The sequence below is a fragment of the Bufo bufo genome, chromosome 5 (assembly GCF_905171765.1).
Source record: "Bufo bufo chromosome 5, aBufBuf1.1, whole genome shotgun sequence".
Taxonomy (NCBI): domain Eukaryota; kingdom Metazoa; phylum Chordata; class Amphibia; order Anura; family Bufonidae; genus Bufo; species Bufo bufo.
This window is the reverse complement of record NC_053393.1, coordinates 172,039,796-172,058,402: the sequence shown is the minus strand read 5'-3', so window position 1 is coordinate 172,058,402 and position 18,607 is coordinate 172,039,796. Positions and strand designations below refer to the sequence as shown.

General features: G+C 47.4%; 1 protein-coding gene across 1 annotated transcript in view; it reads right to left on the bottom strand.

Annotated features, from left to right (window-relative positions):
• PTPRM (protein tyrosine phosphatase receptor type M) overlaps window positions 1–18,607 on the bottom strand; it is an 855,321-nt gene that overhangs the window by 813,828 nt on the left and 22,886 nt on the right.

The following is an 18,607-nucleotide window of genomic DNA, read 5'->3' as shown; positions in this document are numbered from 1 at the left end:
GCTATTTAAACAGGGAGCCTGCTGGCCACAGGTTGCATGTGAATGGTCTTGCTACCCTCACCAGCATTTTCATATTGTGCCTTCTGTCTGTTCTGGACCTCGGCTCTGTTTTTCACCTTGACCTTGTGACCTCCCTGGTATTGACGTGACCTCTTGGCTTCTGACTCCGGATTGTGTTTTGACCTTGTTATCGGATTGCTCCCTGTGTACCTGCGTGACCTCCTGGCTTTGACTTTGGCTTGTCTGACTCTGTTACGGTACTTCTGTTATCTTCTTAGGCCCCTGCACGTATCTAAGCGAGGGACTGCCGCCAAGTTGTACGCCATTGGTTAGGACGGGCCATGCAAGTAGGCAGGGACAGAGGTGGGGTGGAGTTTAGGGCTGCACTTATCCCTACCCTTTGTCATCATGTAGAATGCTATTTACAGATGTGCTACATTCTCCGGCTCCTACACTCCTATATTAGGTGACGCAGCCCAATATAACGGTTGTGGTCTCCCAGACTCATTGCTCTTCAGATTACAGAGAAAGCTATTTCTTTGTGGAGATTTAAAGCAATGAGAAACTCCACTAACTTATTTCACAGTCAAAAGATAATTCCCTCTCAGATCCCAGGAATGTCGTTCAGGGCTCTCTGTAGAGGAGGATAGATCTGCTAAAGCCTTTACAAGCCGTAATCTGTAGCCATGTGATTGCTCACTCGGCCTCTCCTGAAGTGTGTTCATTACAAAGTCTTACAGTTGTCTACAGCACAAAACTCCTTAACATTTATTTTATTTTACATCTATTTTTAACTATTCAGCTTTCCTATCAGTTACCGTTTATGGGGACAGCACGTGTGACGAACAAGAACTGTGACAGCAATTGTAACGTCACCACAAACCTAAATGTATTCAAAGTATTAGTGGGACTTTTGCAGGTTTTCCCGCTGAAGGAAATGCCACAAATTTCTAATAGTTGGAGATTTAACATTTGAGATCCCTATATACACTGCGTGCAGAATTATTAGGCAAATGAGTATTTTGACCACATCATCCTCTTTATGCATGTTGTCTTACTCCAAGCTGTATAGGCTCGAAAGCCTTCTACCAATTAAGCATATTAGGTGATGTGCATCTCTGTAATGAGAAGGGGTGTGGTCTAATGACATCAACACCCTATATTAGGTGTGCATAATTATTAGGCAACTTCCTTTCCTTTGGCAAAATGGGTCAAAAGAAGGACTTGACAGGCTCAGAAAAGTCAAAAATAGTGAGATATCTTGCAGAGGGATGCAGCACTCTTAAAATTGCAAAGCTTCTGAAGCGTGATCATCGAACAATCAAGCGTTTCATTCAAAATAGTCAACAGGGTCGCAAGAAGCGTGTGGAAAAACCAAGGCGCAAAATAACTGCCCATGAACTGAGAAAAGTCAAGCGTGCAGCTGCCAAGATGCCACTTGCCACCAGTTTGGCCATATTTCAGAGCTGCAACATCACTGGAGTGCCCAAAAGCACAAGGTGTGGAATACTCAGAGACATGGCCAAGGTAAGAAAGGCTGAAAGAACAAGACACACAAGCTGAAACGTCAAGACTGGGCCAAGAAATATCTCAAGACTGATTTCTCTAAGGTTTTATGGACTGATGAAATGAGAGTGAGTCTTGATGGGCCAGATGGATGGGCCCGTGGCTGGATTGGTAAAGGGCAGAGAGCTCCAGTCCGACTCAGACGCCAGCAAGGTGGAGGTGGAGTACTGGTTTGGGCTGGTATCCTCAAATATGAGCTTGTGGGGCCTTTTCGGGTTGAGGATGGAGTCAAGCTCAACTCCCAGTCCTACTGCCAGTTTCTGGAAGACACCTTCTTCAAGCAGTGGTACAGGAAGAAGTCTGCATCCTTCAAGAAAAACATGATTTTCATGCAGGACAATGCTCCATCACACGCGTCCAAGTACTCCACAGCGTGGCTGGCAAGAAAGGGTATAAAAGAAGAAAATCTAATGACATGGCCTCCTTGTTCACCTGATCTGAACCCCATTGAGAACCTGTGGTCCATCATCAAATGTGAGATTTACAAGCAGGGAAAACAGTACACCTCTCTGAACAGTGTCTGGAAGGCTGTGGTTGCTGCTGCACGCAATGTTGATGGTGAACAGATCAAAACACTGACAGAATCCATGGATGGCAGGCTTTTGAGTGTCCTTGCAAAGAAAGGTAGCTATATTGGTCACTGATTTGTTTTTGTTTTTGAATGTCAGAAATGTATATTTGTGAATGTTGAGATGTTATATTGGTTTCACTGGTAAAAATAAATAATTGAAATGGGTATATATTTGTTTTTTGTTAAGTTGCCTAATAATTATGCACAGTAATAGTCACCTGCACACACAGATATCCCCCTAAAATAGCTAAAACTAAAAACAAACTAAAAACTACTTCCAAAAATATTCAGCTTTGATATTAATGAGTTTTTTGGGTTCATTGAGAACATGGTTGTTGTTCAATAATAAAATTAATCCTCAAAAATACAACTTGCCTAATAATTCTGCACTCCCTGTACTGGTAAAAAAACAAGAGAGTCATTGGCATCTGCCAAATTTATACTTAGGGTCCCATTTACCCAAAGTATGCCAAAAAAGTGTCGTCTGGCTCACCTCAAGATGATACACCGTATGGAGAAAAGCATTGGGATACCCACTAATCAATAAATTCAGGTGTTTCATTCAATCTCATTGCCGCAGGTATATAAAATCCAGCACATAGCCAAGCAGTCTGCAGCTGTAAGAATGGCTCGCTCTAAAGAGCTCACTGAATTCCAGCGTGGTCCTTTAATAGGATGCCACTGTTGTAACAAGCTGGCTCATTAAATGTTTTTCCTCCTAGATATTCCACGATCATCTGAGAGTGGTATTATTGCAAAGTAACACATGGCTAGTGGCCCACTGCACATAAAAGTCAATCGGCCCACCGGGAAAATCCACCCCTGGCAAAGTGGAAGTGTTTAGGAGCCTCGGCCATGATGTGGTAGACCACATAAGGTTACTGGGTGCTGAGGCGCCAACACTCTGCTGACTCAGTAGCAACTGCTCTGGCATTAACATGACCACAAAACCTGTGCTGTGTCGGGGGCTTTAAGGCAAGCACAATGCCAAGCATCGGATGGATTGGTGTAAAGCACACTGCCACTGGAGCAGTGAAAACATGTTCTGTGGAACGATGAATCAATCATTGTTCTCTATCTGACAAGTCTGAGTTTGGCAAATACCGGAAGATTACCTGTCTGCATTGTGCCAACTGTAAAGTTCGGTGGAGGAGGGATAATGCTAGGAGGTTGTTTTTCAGGGGCTGGCCTAGGCTCCTTCGTTCCAGCAAAGGGAAATATTAATGCATAGTTTTTTTAATTCCATACTGAATATCATCAACTATGCTATCCAATACAGAGTCATACCACAAAAAAGTATTCAGTGGAGTACATGATTTAAAAAAAATGGCAGCCTATGGATAATATATACCACTGTATACCTACGTACACTGCAAATGCACTGTGACCAGAACCTTAAAGGGAACCTGTCTCCTCCAAGGGGGCATGGTTACTATGACTTCAAGCAAGGAGGCCGCTGCCTCCGTGACTTCAAGCCTGACTAGAGAAGCACGCCGGCAGGAGACTAAAGATCGTTTTTACAGATTTTGCTTCATCTGCCTGCAGGAAGAAAATAATCGTTGCAAAAATGCTGCTGGCTACTGTCAGGTACTGCTGTCGGCTTGGAATGTTTTTTGGAGGTGACAGGTTCCCTTTAAAGGCTATGTACAACTTCGGAGGCAATTTATTTTTCTTGATTGCATGTTACTCAATTTTGACTAAAGATAATTATTTTTCAATTGGTCTTTATTAAAACTATTGAGCTGTCCTGTCACAAAGGGTTAACAGTTTTTCTAGATGTGTTACTGGTACTTTCAGTTTCTGCAGGTCTAAGTACCCTTATCTCTAAACTACTAAGAGGTCATAAACACTTATTTAAGACACATTCTTATCAGTAAGAACTCAGCTATAATGAGTGTTTATAATGTGAGAGGGCAGAGATAAGGAGCCCATCTGCTCCTGGTCTGACGGAAAAGACAGAAAATCCAAAGGGTGTTATTAGAGCATGTCAGCTCTGTACAATAAAAAGGGATCCCTATTTTAAATAAAGGCCAAATAAAAAATTATTTTAGTTCAAAATGAGGCAATAAAAAAAATAATAAAAAAATTGCCCCCAAAAAGGTGTACATAGCCTTTAAACCAATGTGAATCCTCTCACCGTACGTGTTACACATGCATAAAGGCTCACATTTTTTTAGGAGGGAAACGTCCTCACTTACAAACGTCTATTAAAAAAAAAAAATTGCCCGTAGATGTGTGCGCCTTTCTGTAGCAGTATATAGTTGAGCTCATTAGTGCTACATCTCAGGCACCATATAAAAGACCCCTACTATGTAAGCAGTCAAGAACGGTGCCCAACCTGTACAAATACACAAGCTTACAAACAAAGAAACAAGAAAATCTGATTGTGTTCACTTGGGCGTGTTGTCCACCCTTCATTACCTATTGCAAATCTTGAAGAAGAATGTATGTATGCACCATTTACTTTTCGATGAAATCCTCAATATCCAACACCAGCATAAATTACAATGTGATTATCATATTCGTTTAGCTATGAAGCTGCCTAAGACATTATCTGAGAATTATCGGAGAATTACACTTTTCTACAGCTTTTGTGCAATGTTGATTTCTTTAATTAACAATCACTTCTTTACATGGTACAGATTCTCCTGAAGAACATCCTTACCATTTACAGCATGACGTCCATACATATTTATAGCTCCACAAGCTGGAATGATCAGAATCCTTCAAATGGCATTCAGCGACTTTTTGGTTTGCACCTCTGCTCTAAATGGATAGGGAATAAATGTCTAATAAACTTCAAAATATTAAGATACTTAGGATATGCCTAGTAGTTTTGTGTTGCATAAACCATGACAAATCCACTTATATTCAGAACTGCTTAACATTTATCACCTGTCCACAAAATAAGTGATATCTTGTATAATCGGAAGGGATAAGATCACTAGGACCTAGGGTTGTTTCGGCTATCGAAATATCGATACCCAAGCAATACCTTTGTCCCGGTATCGGTTTGATACTGGGATTTGCCTTTCATCGATACTAGGCTGTGCTACTGCGCAGCCCAGTATCAGAGAACATAGCGCGCGCTGACAGCAGCGCGCTCCATGTTCCCTCAGTAGCACAGGTGCCGCCACTCTCCCTCCCCCTGTGCCGCCACTGTCAATGAGGAGAAAGGCGTAGAGGAGGGGCGGGGGCACAGCGCCCCCAATGAAAATTAACGTCTATAACAGATACAGGAAGCGGGTGCCAGTGGCAGAATCACATAGCCTGCACCCGACCTCTGTGACAGGGAGCTGCGATCCGTGGCAGTTAACCCCTCAGGTGCCGCAAAATATTAAAATCACTCCTTTTCCCAATTTACATATAAAATATATAAACAATAAATAAATAAACATAGCACATATTGCCACGTCTAAAAAGTCCAAACTATTAAAATATCAAAAAAAATCTCCTATGCGGTGAACGCCGTAGCAGAAATTTTTTTTTTATAAAAACTGCGTGATTCCCCATTTTGTTTTTTTTTGTCACCTTGTCCCCCCCAAAAAATAGGATAGGACTGTTTGATTATGGCTACTTTCACACTAGCGGCACGGACCTCCAGCAGGCTGTTCCGTCGGGTAAACAGGCTGTCGGATCCGTCCTGCCACTAGTGACCGCGTGCCTCCGGACAGCCGCTCTGTCCCCATTGACTATAATAGGGGCGCGGGCGGAGTTCCGGCGAGGCACAGCAGCGCACGGACGAGAGGCTGCCGGAATAAATGTCGGACATGTCGTAGTTTTATTCCGGCAGCCTCTCGCCGTGCCTCGCCGGAACTCCGTCCCCATTATAGTCAATGGGGACAGAGCGGCAGTCCGGAGGCACACGGTCACAAGCAGTAGGATGGATCAGACAGGCTGTTCACCCGACGGAACAGCCTGCTGGAGGTCCGTGCCGCTAGTGTGAAAGTAGCCTTATGGGCCAGATGTTCCATAAAAAGCGGAATGCACGCAGCTTTTTTTGGTATTTGATTTTTTTCGCGTGGTATCGAGTATAGCAATACTTTTTTATAGTATTGAAACAGAATCAAAATTTTGGTATCGCAACAACCCTACTAGGATCCAAACCAATAATGAGAATAGGGGTCAACTTTATGCATGGAGCAGTAGTGTGCACGAGTGACTACCAATCCATTCATTGGATATGGGACTTCTTGAGATAGCTGAGCACTATACTTGGCAGTCTATTCACACAGGGATCTTGGGACCCCCGTCAGTGGGGGTCTGTCTGGTCGAACCCCAGAGTTCATACTTTTATCATCTACTCTGATATATACAGATTCCAGCCGGCAGCATTTGACTTAGTCACTCCTCTTTATGTAATGCCTGTGCATGGCAGTATGGGACTTGTTATTACCAGCAGACATGGAATTATAACATCAAGATGCCAGACAGTGGCTGAATTATACTGCCCTCTGTATAGATTGTATCATTCTGGCAGGTGCAGATCCCGGGGCTCAGACTGATCACACATTGATGGCCTATTGTAAGCATACAGCATCAATGTGTTTCCCAGAGAACCAGCACTGAAAGCAAGGTATCATTTAGGACAAGAAATGACTGAATGAGGACACAATTTATGGAGAGTGTGTGTCTCATACGTAAAACCTAGCATACACAAAAAGTGGGCACAAAATGCATTAAACTGCATTAAATCACCAGCAAATCTTTCATGGGTTCAACACTGCCACTGCCCAGAGACTACCTTAATCCTAATCCCTACACTTTGTGACTACTAACTCTTTCAGGACAAGGCCCATTTTGTGAAAGACAATTTTGTTTTCTAGCCTTGGAAGGGCCATAACTTTTTGGTTTTGGTTTCATTTATACGGCACTCACTATGTGGTAAAAATGAGAAAATTATACCTTTAAAAAATTGCATTGTGGACACCCATAACTTTTTATTTTTCTATTAAGTAAGCTGTGTGAGGGCTTCTCAAAAGTCGGGGGTCGTCTTATACACCGGGTGTCGTCTCATATGGCGGTATACGGCATACTGAAACTTACTTCCTACCCGGACTGGAGAAGCTGTCCTTCTCCAGCTTCAGGGACAGGCGCCCTCTAGCTGAGCCACTGTGCGCTGCATCCCGGACAGCCGCTCCTGAAGCAGCCCCCTCTCCCTGCCCTCAGTGGTTTTCTCGTGCCGGCAGTATCACATTGCGCACTACCGCTCAGATCGTCTTGAAGACAGGGAGGGCTGGGCAGGCAGGGAGAGCTGACCCACCCAATCCAAGCAGGCTTTGTATGCAGTGTGCACAGAAAATACCGGTACATCGCTTGCCGTGATTGGCTGGTTGTTGTATACTGGGTTGGATTGGCGATTTTGAGGGAAGGCAGGGGGAAGCAGGAGCATCTGCACTTCAGACAATTCTAATGTTGGAACGGCGGATCTCTGATGAAGTTTGGTGTGCATCTTATCTGTGGTGAATAAACAGAGTCTATCTGGGGAGCAGATACATCTGGTGGTAAATACAGTACAGCACCAGTATCTGTAAATACAGTACAGCACCAGTATGTGTACCGGTTCATACAGTACAGCACAGCACCAGTATCTGTACATACAGTACAGTATACAAATGGCTAACAGTCAAGACCTCATCATGGCTCTACCAGCAAGAAGAAAGAAATATGAAGCCAGTTTCAAACTTAAACTTTGCCATGGAACATAATAACTGTGCTGCTGCAAGACCATATGGAGTAACAGAAAAGATGGTTCGGGACTGAAAAGCAAATGAAAAAGCATTAAAGAGTATGCCAAGGGGTACATGTGCACAGTGTCGGACTGGGGTGCCTAGGGCCCACCAGTGGAATTGATTTTGGGGGCCCACCCTAGAGCTGGAGATATAACTTGTTCATTTTTCAGTCTCGCACACATGAATGTATGCATTTTAGCACACAATACAGTAACAGTATGCTAAACAGAACAGTATTGTGCACTGCACTATATCAAATAGTTTCTCTTTAAAGGGAGTCTGTCATCACAGTTTCACCTTTTTAACCCTTCCCATAGCTTTCTAGCAGCATTACAGTTGATAAAAACGTTACCTTTATAAGCAATCGTGGACTTATAAAACTGGCAAAAATCATCTTAGTAGGATGTGCAAATGAGGGCTCGCAAGTGCCCAGGGGCCGCGTCAACCTCGTAGGTGCCCAGGCAGCTCTGCCTTATCATCGCTTCCCTCCGCCCAGTCTTTCCCTCTGCCCGCCCATCTTCTTACTTCTTCTTTCGACGAGATCCTGCGCACTGAGTCCGTTAGCCGGCGCATGCGCATTAATTACTGTGATGCCATACCAGGAATGGAATGCGCCGGCCGATGGATATCAGACCCCCACCAATCAGATACTGATGACCTATCCACAGTCATATGTGACTGATATCAGCCGCTCCTCTTATAACGTTCCAGCACTGATATAACCTCCAGAGACATTACATCACATGTGACTGATATCAGCCGCTCCTCTTATAACGCTCCAGCACTGATATAACCTCCAGAGACATTACATCACATGTGACTGATATCAGCCGCTCCTCTTATAACGCTCTAGTACTGATATAACCTCCAGAGACATTACATCACATGTGACTGATATCAGCCGCTCCTCTTATAACGCTCTAGTACTGATATAACCTCCAGAGACATTACATCACATGTGACTGATATCAGCCGCTCCTCTTATAACGCTCCAGCGCTGATATAACCTCCAGAGACATTACATCACATGTGACTGATATCAGCCGCTCCTCTTATAACGCTCCAGCACTGATATAACCTCCAGAGACATTACATCACATGTGACTGATATCAGCCGCTCCTCTTATAACGCTCTAGTACTGCTATAACCTCCAGAGACATTACATCACATGTGACTGATATCAGCCGCTCCTCTTATAACGTTCCAGCACTGATATAACCTCCAGAGACATTACATCACATGTGACTGATATCAGCCGCTCCTCTTATAACGCTCTAGTACTGATATAACCTCCAGAGACAATACATCCTATGTGACTGATATCAGCCGCTCCTCTTATAACGCTCCAGCACTGATATAACCTCCAGAGACATTACATCACATGTGACTGATATCAGCCGCTCCTCTTATAACACTCTAGTACTGATATACCGTATTTTTCGCCCTATAAGATGCACCGGGGTTTTTGGGGAGGAAAATAAGAAAAAAAAATATTTTTAACCAAAAGGTGGGTTTGGAACTAATGGTGGTCTGTGGATGGCACTATTACTGGGGATCTGTGAAGGACACTGTTATGGGGGGGATCTGTGAAGGACACTGTTATGGGGGGGGATCTGGGGATGGCACTGTTATGGGGGGGGATCTGGGGATGGCGCACTGTTATGGGGGATCTGTGGATGACGCACTGTTAGGCCTCATGCACACGACTGTTTTATTCCATGTCCGTTGTTCCGTTTTCGTGATTTTCTGCGGACCCTTTGACTTTTAATGGGTTTGTTGAAAACTCGGCTAATGCACCGTTTGTCATCCGCGTCCGTGATCCCTGGTTCCAGTCCGTCAAAAAAATATAACCTGTCCTATTTTTTCCACGGAAAACGGTTTGCGGATCCATTCAAGTCAATGGGACCGTGAAAAAACGCGGAGGCACACAAGATTGTCATCCGTGTCCGCGTCAGTTTTTTCCCTATCATTTGCATGGCAAACTTGACTTAGATTTTTTTTTAACTTTCCTTCATGTCTGGTGATCCTCCAAAAATAAATGAAGACACACGGAAACAAAAACGGAAACGGATCACGGAACAATGGAACCCCATTTTGCGGAACGGAACACAACAACGGTCGTGTGCATGAGGCCTTATGGGGGATCTGTGGATGACGCACTGTTATGGGGGGGATCTGTGGATGACGCACTGTTATGGGGGGGATCTGTGGATGACGCACTGTTATGGGGGGGATCTGTGGATGACGCACTGTTATGGGGGTATCTGTGACGGACACTGTTATTGGGGGGTATCTGTGGATGGCACTGTTATGGAGGTGGATCTGTGGATGGCACTGTTATGGAGGGGGATCTGTGGATGGCACTGTTATGGAGGGGGATCTGTGGATGGCACTGTTATGGAGGGGGATCTGTGGATGGCACTGTTATGGAGGGGGATCTGTGGATGGCACTGTTATGGAGGGGGATCTGTGGATGGCACTGTTATGGAGGGGGATCTGTGGATGGCACTGTTATGGAGGGGGATCTGTGGATGGCACTGTTGTGGAGGGGGATCTGTGGGATGGCACTGTTGTGGAGGGGGATCTGTGGATGGCACTGTTATGGAGGGGGATCTGTGGATGGCACTGTTATGGAGGGGGATCTGTGGATGGCACTGTTATGGAGGGGGATCTGTGGGTGGCACTGTTATGGAGGGGGATCTGCGGGTGGCACTGTTATGGAGGGGGATCTGCGGGTGGCACTGTTATGGGGGGATCTGTGGATGACGCACTGTTATGGAGGGGGATCTGTGGATGGCACTGTTATGGAGGGGGATCTGTGGATGGCACTGTTATGGAGGGGGATCTGTGGATGGCACTGTTATGGAGGGGGATCTGTGGATGGCACTGTTATGGAGGGGGATCTGTGGATGGCACTGTTATGGAGGGGGATCTGTGGATGGCACTGTTGTGGAGGGGGATCTGTGGGATGGCACTGTTGTGGAGGGGGATCTGTGGATGGCACTGTTATGGAGGGGGATCTGTGGATGGCACTGTTATGGAGGGGGATCTGTGGATGGCACTGTTATGGAGGGGGATCTGTGGATGGCACTGTTGTGGAGGGGGATCTGTGGGATGGCACTGTTATGGAGGGGGATCTGTGGATGGCACTGTTATTGAGGGGGATCTGCGGATGGCACTGTTATGGAGGGGGATCTGCGGGTGGCACTGTTATGGAGGGGGATCTGCGGGTGGCACTGTTATGGGGGGATCTGTGGATGACGCACTGTTATGGAGGGGGATCTGTGGATGGCACTGTTATGGAGGGGGATCTGTGGATGGCACTGTTATGGAGGGGGATCTGTGGATGGCACTGTTATGGAGGGGGATCTGTGGATGGCACTGTTATGGAGGGGGATCTGTGGATGGCACTGTTATGGAGGGGGATCTGTGGATGGCACTGTTGTGGAGGGGGATCTGTGGGATGGCACTGTTGTGGAGGGGGATCTGTGGATGGCACTGTTATGGAGGGGGATCTGTGGATGGCACTGTTATGGAGGGGGATCTGTGGATGGCACTGTTATGGAGGGGGATCTGTGGGTGGCACTGTTATGGAGGGGGATCTGTGGGTGGCACTGTTATGGAGGGGGATCTGCGGGTGGCACTGTTATGGAGGGGGATCTGCGGGTGGCACTGTTATGGAGCGGGATCTGTGGGTGGCACTGTTATGGAGGGGGATCTGTGGGTGGCACTGTTATGGAGGGGGATCTGTGGATGGCACTGTTATTGAGGGGGATCTGCGGATGGCACTGTTATGGAGGGGGATCTGCGGGTGGCACTGTTATGGAGGGGGATCTGCGGGTGGCACTGTTATGGGGGGATCTGTGGATGACGCACTGTTATGGAGGGGGATCTATGACGGACACTGTTATGGAGAGGGGGATCTGTGGATGGCACTGTTATGGAGGGGGATCTGCGGGTGGCACTGTTATGGAGGGGGATCTGTGGGTGGCACTGTTATGGAGGGGGATCTGCGGGTGGCACTGTTATGGAGGGGGATCTGCGGGTGGCACTGTTATGGAGGGGGATCTGCGGGTGGCACAGTTATGGAGGGGGATCTGCGGGTGGCACAGTTATGGAGGGGGACCTGTGGGTGGCACTGTTATATATGTGCCATCACAGACCCCCCACCCCATAACAGTGCCATCCACAGACCCCCCCACCCCTTAACAGTGCCACCCACAGATGTCCCTCATAAAACTGTCATCCACAGATCCCCCCCCCACCGCTCCAGTATACAAATATAAAATGTCTGATTGAATTAAAAGTTATTACACATGCCCCCTCACTCCTAATATTACTGTACACCCTAACAGCTTCTGTACAACGCAGGCAGGCCGGGCGGTCAGCGCGTCACTCACTGACGTCACGTGCCTGCGCTGCCTGCTTGATTCATAAAGTAGGCGGCGCAGGCACGTGACATCGGGGAGTTATGCTGCTGTTAGGGTGTATGGTAATATTAAAAGTGGGGGGGGGGGGCATGTTTAATCACTTTTAATTGAATGAGACATTTTATATTTGAATATTGCAGCACCGGAGCGGCGGGGCCGGAGTACAGTGACTGCACCCAGTCCCTCCCCGCTCTCGTATACATCGCAGCCTGTAAAAATGTCAGCATTCACCCCATAAGACGCAGGGGCATTTTCCCATTTTTTGGGGGAAAAAAGTGCGTTTTATAGGGCGAAAAATACGGTAACCTCCAGAGACATTACATCATATGTGACTGATATCAGCCGCTCCTCTTATAACGCTCCAACGCTGATATAACCTTCAGAGACATTACATCCTATGTGACTGATATCAGCTGCTCCTCTTATATCGCTCCAGTACTGAGATAACCTCCAGAGCAGGGGCGTACATACAGGGGTCGCGGCTGGGCCCGGCACTCCAGGGGGCCCGGCCGCCTGTGGACCCCTGGCCCCGCCCTGCAGTAGTGCTGTGCCTGCCTGTATAAAGGCTGTTTCACACGAGCGAGTCGATTGCGGGAATCACGCTCCGTGTGTGAGTGTGAACCTCCGCTCTGCTCATAGTGACATAAAGCGGTCAGTATGATTCTGTGGAAAATATAGGATTACACTTACCGGTAATCATTTTTCCTTGAGCCTATGACAGCACCCATGGATAGCATCCGCCCCCTTCCTCAGGACAGGAAACAGGAAGCACAGCTTCTTCAAAAGGGAGGTACAACCCCCAACATGCCAGTCCTATTCCAAGAACTAAGGAGACAAAAAACCAGACTACACCGCAACAAATCTACAACAGAACAAATGCTTATATCCGTGTGTATATAGAAGTATATGTAAACACACACGTACATCTCTATATATATAAATATATATTTTTTTTTTCTTTTTTTTTTTTTTTTTTTTTTAATTTTTTTTTTTTTTTTTTTTTTTTATTTTTTTTCTTATTTGGGAGGGAATTAGGCGGGTGCTGTCATAGGCTCAAGGAAAAATGATTACCGGTAAGTGTAATCCTATATTTCCCCCCTCGCCTATGACAGCACCCATGGATATCTAGGCGAGATTATCTAGGGTGGGACAACTGCTTGGAGGACCTTACGCCCAAACCCTAAACCTTCCTGTGAAGGAAGCTGCAGTCTATAGTGCTTAAAGAAGGTATGAGAAGAGCTCCACGTAGCAGCTCTACAAATCTGGTCAATAGAAGCGGAAGCTCTTTCTGCCCAGGTTGTAGACACCGCTCTTGTTGAGTGTGCTCCAAACCCGGCAGGAGGAGGAACCCCTTTAGAGGAATATGCAAGATAAATGGCTTGCTTTATATATCTGGCAATGGACTGAGAGGAAGCAGGGGAGCCCTTCTTCTGTCCCTGAAAGGAAACCACCAGTTTAGAGGACGACCTCCAGTCCTGAGTGGCAGAAAGGTATTGAATTAGACACCTTCTAACATCAAGGCAGTGGAATTCCCTTTCCTTCTGATTCCTGGGTGAGGAACAGAAGGAAGGTAAAACTATATCTTGAGACCGGTGAAAGGATGATGAAACCTTTGGAAGGAAGGCAGGGTCAGGAGATAAAATAACCCTATCTTCTAAAATATTAAGATATGGTCTCTCGATTGAGAAGGCCGATATCTCACTCACTCTTCTAGCTGAAGTAATGGCTAGCAAAAAAACTAATTTATAGGTTAGGATCTTCATTGAGATATCCTCAATAGGCTCAAAGGGATCCCTGGTTAAGGCAGACAAGACTAAATTTAGATCCCAGGGGGGAACTCTAGACTTCTGGACGGGAGCAAGTTTAGAAATTGCAATTACAAATCTTTTAATCCAGGGGTGGTCTGCTAACTTATACTCAAAGAGAGCACTTAAGGCAGAGATATGAACCTTCAAAGTACTAGGCCTTAATTTTTTATTCCAGCCCTCCTGGAGGAAGTTAAGGACTAGAGGTAATTCAGGGGGCTCCAAGACATTAACTGGCTTATCTGCAAATCTAAGGAAGGCCCTCCAAACCCTCAAATAGATTTTAGAAGTGACAGCTTTCCTACTGGACAAGAGGGTGTTTATCACTTCCCCAGAGAGACCCTTCATCTCTAGGATCCGCCTCTCAACAGCCAGGCTGTCAAGTGCAGGCTCTCTAATTCTGGATGAAGTATCGGCCCCTGCACTAGTAGCCCCGGGAAGACAGGAAGTACCCAGGGATCCGCTACTGACATCCTCCTTAGCCAGGAAAACCAGACCCTCCTGGGCCAAAAGGGGGCTATAGTAATTACTAGGGCCTTCTCCTCCCGAATCTTCCTCAGGACCCTTGGGAGTAGTTTTATAGGAGGGAAGGCGTACAGGAGGCCTACTCTCCATGATTGGGCCAATGCGTCCACTGCCGTGGGCCGCTCTGATGGGGACAGAGAGAAGAAACTTTTCACTTTTCTGTTTCCCCTTGTGGCAAAGAGATCTACCACCGGGAGACCCCAAAGAGCCACAATGTCGCTGAAGACCTGTTGATTCAGGGACCATTCCCCCTGTCGAACACAATGCCTGCTCAAAAAATCCGCCGTCACATTCTCCTTTCCCTTTAAGTGTACTGCTCTGATTGATGGAAGGAAAATCTCTGCTAACCCGAAAATCTCTTTGGTGAGGGACATTAGGTCTGGAGATCTGGTCCCCCCCCTGACGATTGATATGAGCTACTGCCGTCATGTTGTCTGAGTAGACCAAAATATTTCTGCCTTTTAAGAGGTGGAGGCTCCTCTTCAAGGCCATGAGGATCGCTAGAAGCTCCTTGAAATTGTGAGATTTGGGAACTATCTCCTGATTCCACTGCCCCTGCAGAAGTAGAGAATCTGTGTGAGCTCCCCAACCCCAAGGGCTTGCATCTGTAGTCAGAGTAAGGGAATCCTTCCTTGACCAAGGGACTCCTTTTTGAAGGTTGGAAGGTACCGTCCACCATTCTAGATCGTTTAACGTTTGGGTTGAAAGGAGAAAGAGAGAATCCAAGGATTGGGGATCTTTGTCCCAAACCCCCAGGATCTGCAATTGAAGTGACCTCGAATGGAAGTGGGCCCATTCCACCCCCGGGATTGCGGCCGTCATTAGGCCTAGAACTGACATAGCCTCTCTTAAAGAGATGGAGTGGCGGGCTACCATGTCCTGAACCCTGGAGACTAGCAGAGAAATCTTCCGCGCTGGAAGAAAACATGTTTGCTTCTGGGAGTCGAGGAGTAGCCCCAGAAAGGTGCATATCTGGCTTGGCACAAGATTGGATTTCTGGAGATTTAACTCCCAACCCAACTTCACCAGCACCTCCCTGAACCAGGAAATCTGATTGATTAATTGATCTGGTTCTCGAGAGAGAAGGAGGAAATCGTCTAGATAGGGAATGACAATCAGGTCCTTCTCCCTCAGATGAGCCATCATCTCTGCTACGATCTTTGTGAAAAGCCTGGGTGCCTGAGACAACCCAAACGGCAGGGCCCGAAACTGTACATGAAGGAGTCTGTCCGGGAACTGAACTGCTACTCTTAGATACCTCTGGTGACTGGGATGGATTGGAACGTGGTAATAAGCGTCCCTGAGATCCAGGGTCGCCATGTAGCAGCCTGGAAATAAATTTGGGATTATGGAACTGATAGTCTCCATACGAAACCTCTCGTACACCAGGTATTTGTTGAGCAACCTCAGATTTATTATAGCACGGAAGGTGCCATTTGGCTTTTTTACAAGGAAAAGCGTTGAATAGTATCCCGTCTCCCTCTCTTGAGCTGGGACCTCCTGCAGGACCCTTTTCTTCAGTAAATCCGAAATCTCCAGACTTAATGCTTCTAGCTTCTCTGGGCTGGAGCGATAGTCCGTCAAAACGAATCTCTCTGGAGGAGTTCTTAGGAAGTTCAGGCAATAGCCCTCTGAAATGATTGAAAGAATCCAAGGGCTGTTCGAGATCTTCCGCCACTGCTCTGTGAAGAGGGAGAGGCGACCTCCAACCGGGGGTCTGGCGTCATTGTGGAGGTTTTTTAGAGGCCTCTCCTCCTGAAAAAAGAAACCCCTTGTTTCTTCTAGCCGCGTTACCAGATTGTCTAGGGGTTTCTCTTCTCTTGAAGTTAAATCTGGATGCCTGAGAACGAAAGGGCTTCTTAGGAGGCTGCTGATACATAGAAGGGAAACCCTTCTTTCTGTCAGAAGCCTTTTCCAGCAGATCGTCCAACGTGGGCCCGAAGAGGAATTCTCCCTGACAGGGAATAGCACACAATTTCGCCTTTGAACCTGCATCTCCCTTCCAATCCTTTAACCAAATCGCCCTGCGGGCGGAATTTGAAAGAGCTGCGGCTCTCGCTGACAGCTTCAGGGAGTCCACTGAGGCATCTGCTAAAAAGTCCATGGCGCTATACAGAGTTGGAAATGACGAGAGCAATTGTTCCACGGGCGCTCCCATCTTTATTTGCTCTTCCATCTCTTTCATCCACACCTTCAAAGACCTAGCAACAGAAGTGGCGGCTATAGCGGGCCTGAATGAGCCAGCTGTTGCCTCCCAGTTCTTTTTTAAATAAACCTCGGCTCTTCTGTCCATTGGATCCTTCAGAGTACCCGAGTCTTCAAACGGGAGTGCTGCTTTCTTAGAGATTTTTGCTACCGGAGCATCTAGCTTCGGGGCTCTATCCCAGTCAGCTGAGGCTTTGTCTTCGAAGGGATACTTCCTTTTTAAGGCAGACGGCACAAAAAATTTTCTATCTGGCCTACTCCATTCACTCTTAATTACTGAAGTTATGTTTTCATGTAGATCAAAACACTTCAGCCTCCTAGGCCCTAAGCCCTCAAACATGGAATCTCTCATGGACTGGGGTTCTGCCTGATCGTCAAGCCCCATAGTTGCCCTGACAATCCCAACTAGGGAATTAATGTTCTCTGGAAGGAACAGAGGTCTCCCTGCCAGTTGCTCATCCTGGGAGTGATCCGAGGACGGAAGTTCTCCTTCCTCCTCTAATCCCGATAACAACTCCTGATCACTTGAAGCGGGATTAGAGACAGCAGTGGAAGTGCAAGGGCGATCTTCAAGTAGATTACTCAAGGACTTCTTCACTGATTCTTTAACCTCATCCTTGATAATCTTTTTTAGGCTTGACAAGAGAGAAGGGGCCTCATCCTCCAGCAATTTGCTCACGCAGGCCTGGCAGGCAGGTTTACCCCAACCGGACGGTAGCTTTCCTTTGCAAATAGCACAGCCCCGTTCCCTGGACCTTGACCCCCTTTTCTCTTTGGAAGTCTAAACATATAAAATAAACAAAAGACTCCCATCAAGATCTGAAATGAATGAAAGAAAACAGGGCATTCACCCCTCTTACCCCCACCGGTACCAAGGAATCGTTGGTGGTTTCAGTGGGTTCTGCGCGCTGTGTGGGCTCCATTTTCTGCCACTGGCTTTCATCTATGGAGGTCACTGCAGGCCAAAACACCAGCCTGTAGTGAGAGCTGGCTGGATTTGAACTTGCCGGGCGCGAACCGGCACCCTCCTCTTCCGGCCCAAGGCCACGCCTCCTCCCACTGCAGAATCCGGAGGCCAGGATCCGGCGCCAACTAATGACGTCAGCGCCGGCCTGACCTACCCGGAAGTGATGGCGTCGCGCTCCACGCGAACGCCAACCGCAGCCGAACATACAGCACGGCCGCAGCGGTTCGCCGCGCTGGGGACACACAGGGCGGCCCCGACGGGGGAGTGACCGGAACGAGGGGGAGTCCAGAGGTCCAGGCTTCAGCAGCGGCTTCCAAGGAAGGCTTACGCCGCTCGGGTAGGCCCTCCTCCCACGGGTAACAAAACCAAGGGGCTCCCGCAGCTCCGTCTCTTAATGCTGTGCATCCACCCTGTCCCTTAGGACAGGAAACAGAACTGGCATGTTGGGGGTTGTACCTCCCTTTTGAAGAAGCTGTGCTTCCTGTTTCCTGTCCTGAGGAAGGGGGCGGATGCTATCCATGGGTGCTGTCATAGGCGAGGGGGGAAAAAGGCCATGCAGAGACACATAGTATTATAAACCATGATAATGCCGTGCGCTCCTGCAAGTCCAGAGCGGAGGATCACACTCACACACACGGAGCGTGATTCCCGCAATGGACTCGCTCGTGTGAAACAGCCTTAACCCGGGCGGCCGACCCGGGGCCCGCCGCCCAGTGTTGCGTTTCTGCGCTGCAGTGCCAGGCCAGGCCAGCCCTACCCTCCTTGAGTGAGAGTCTCCTCCCCCTGATTCTCCTCCCCGTGCAGG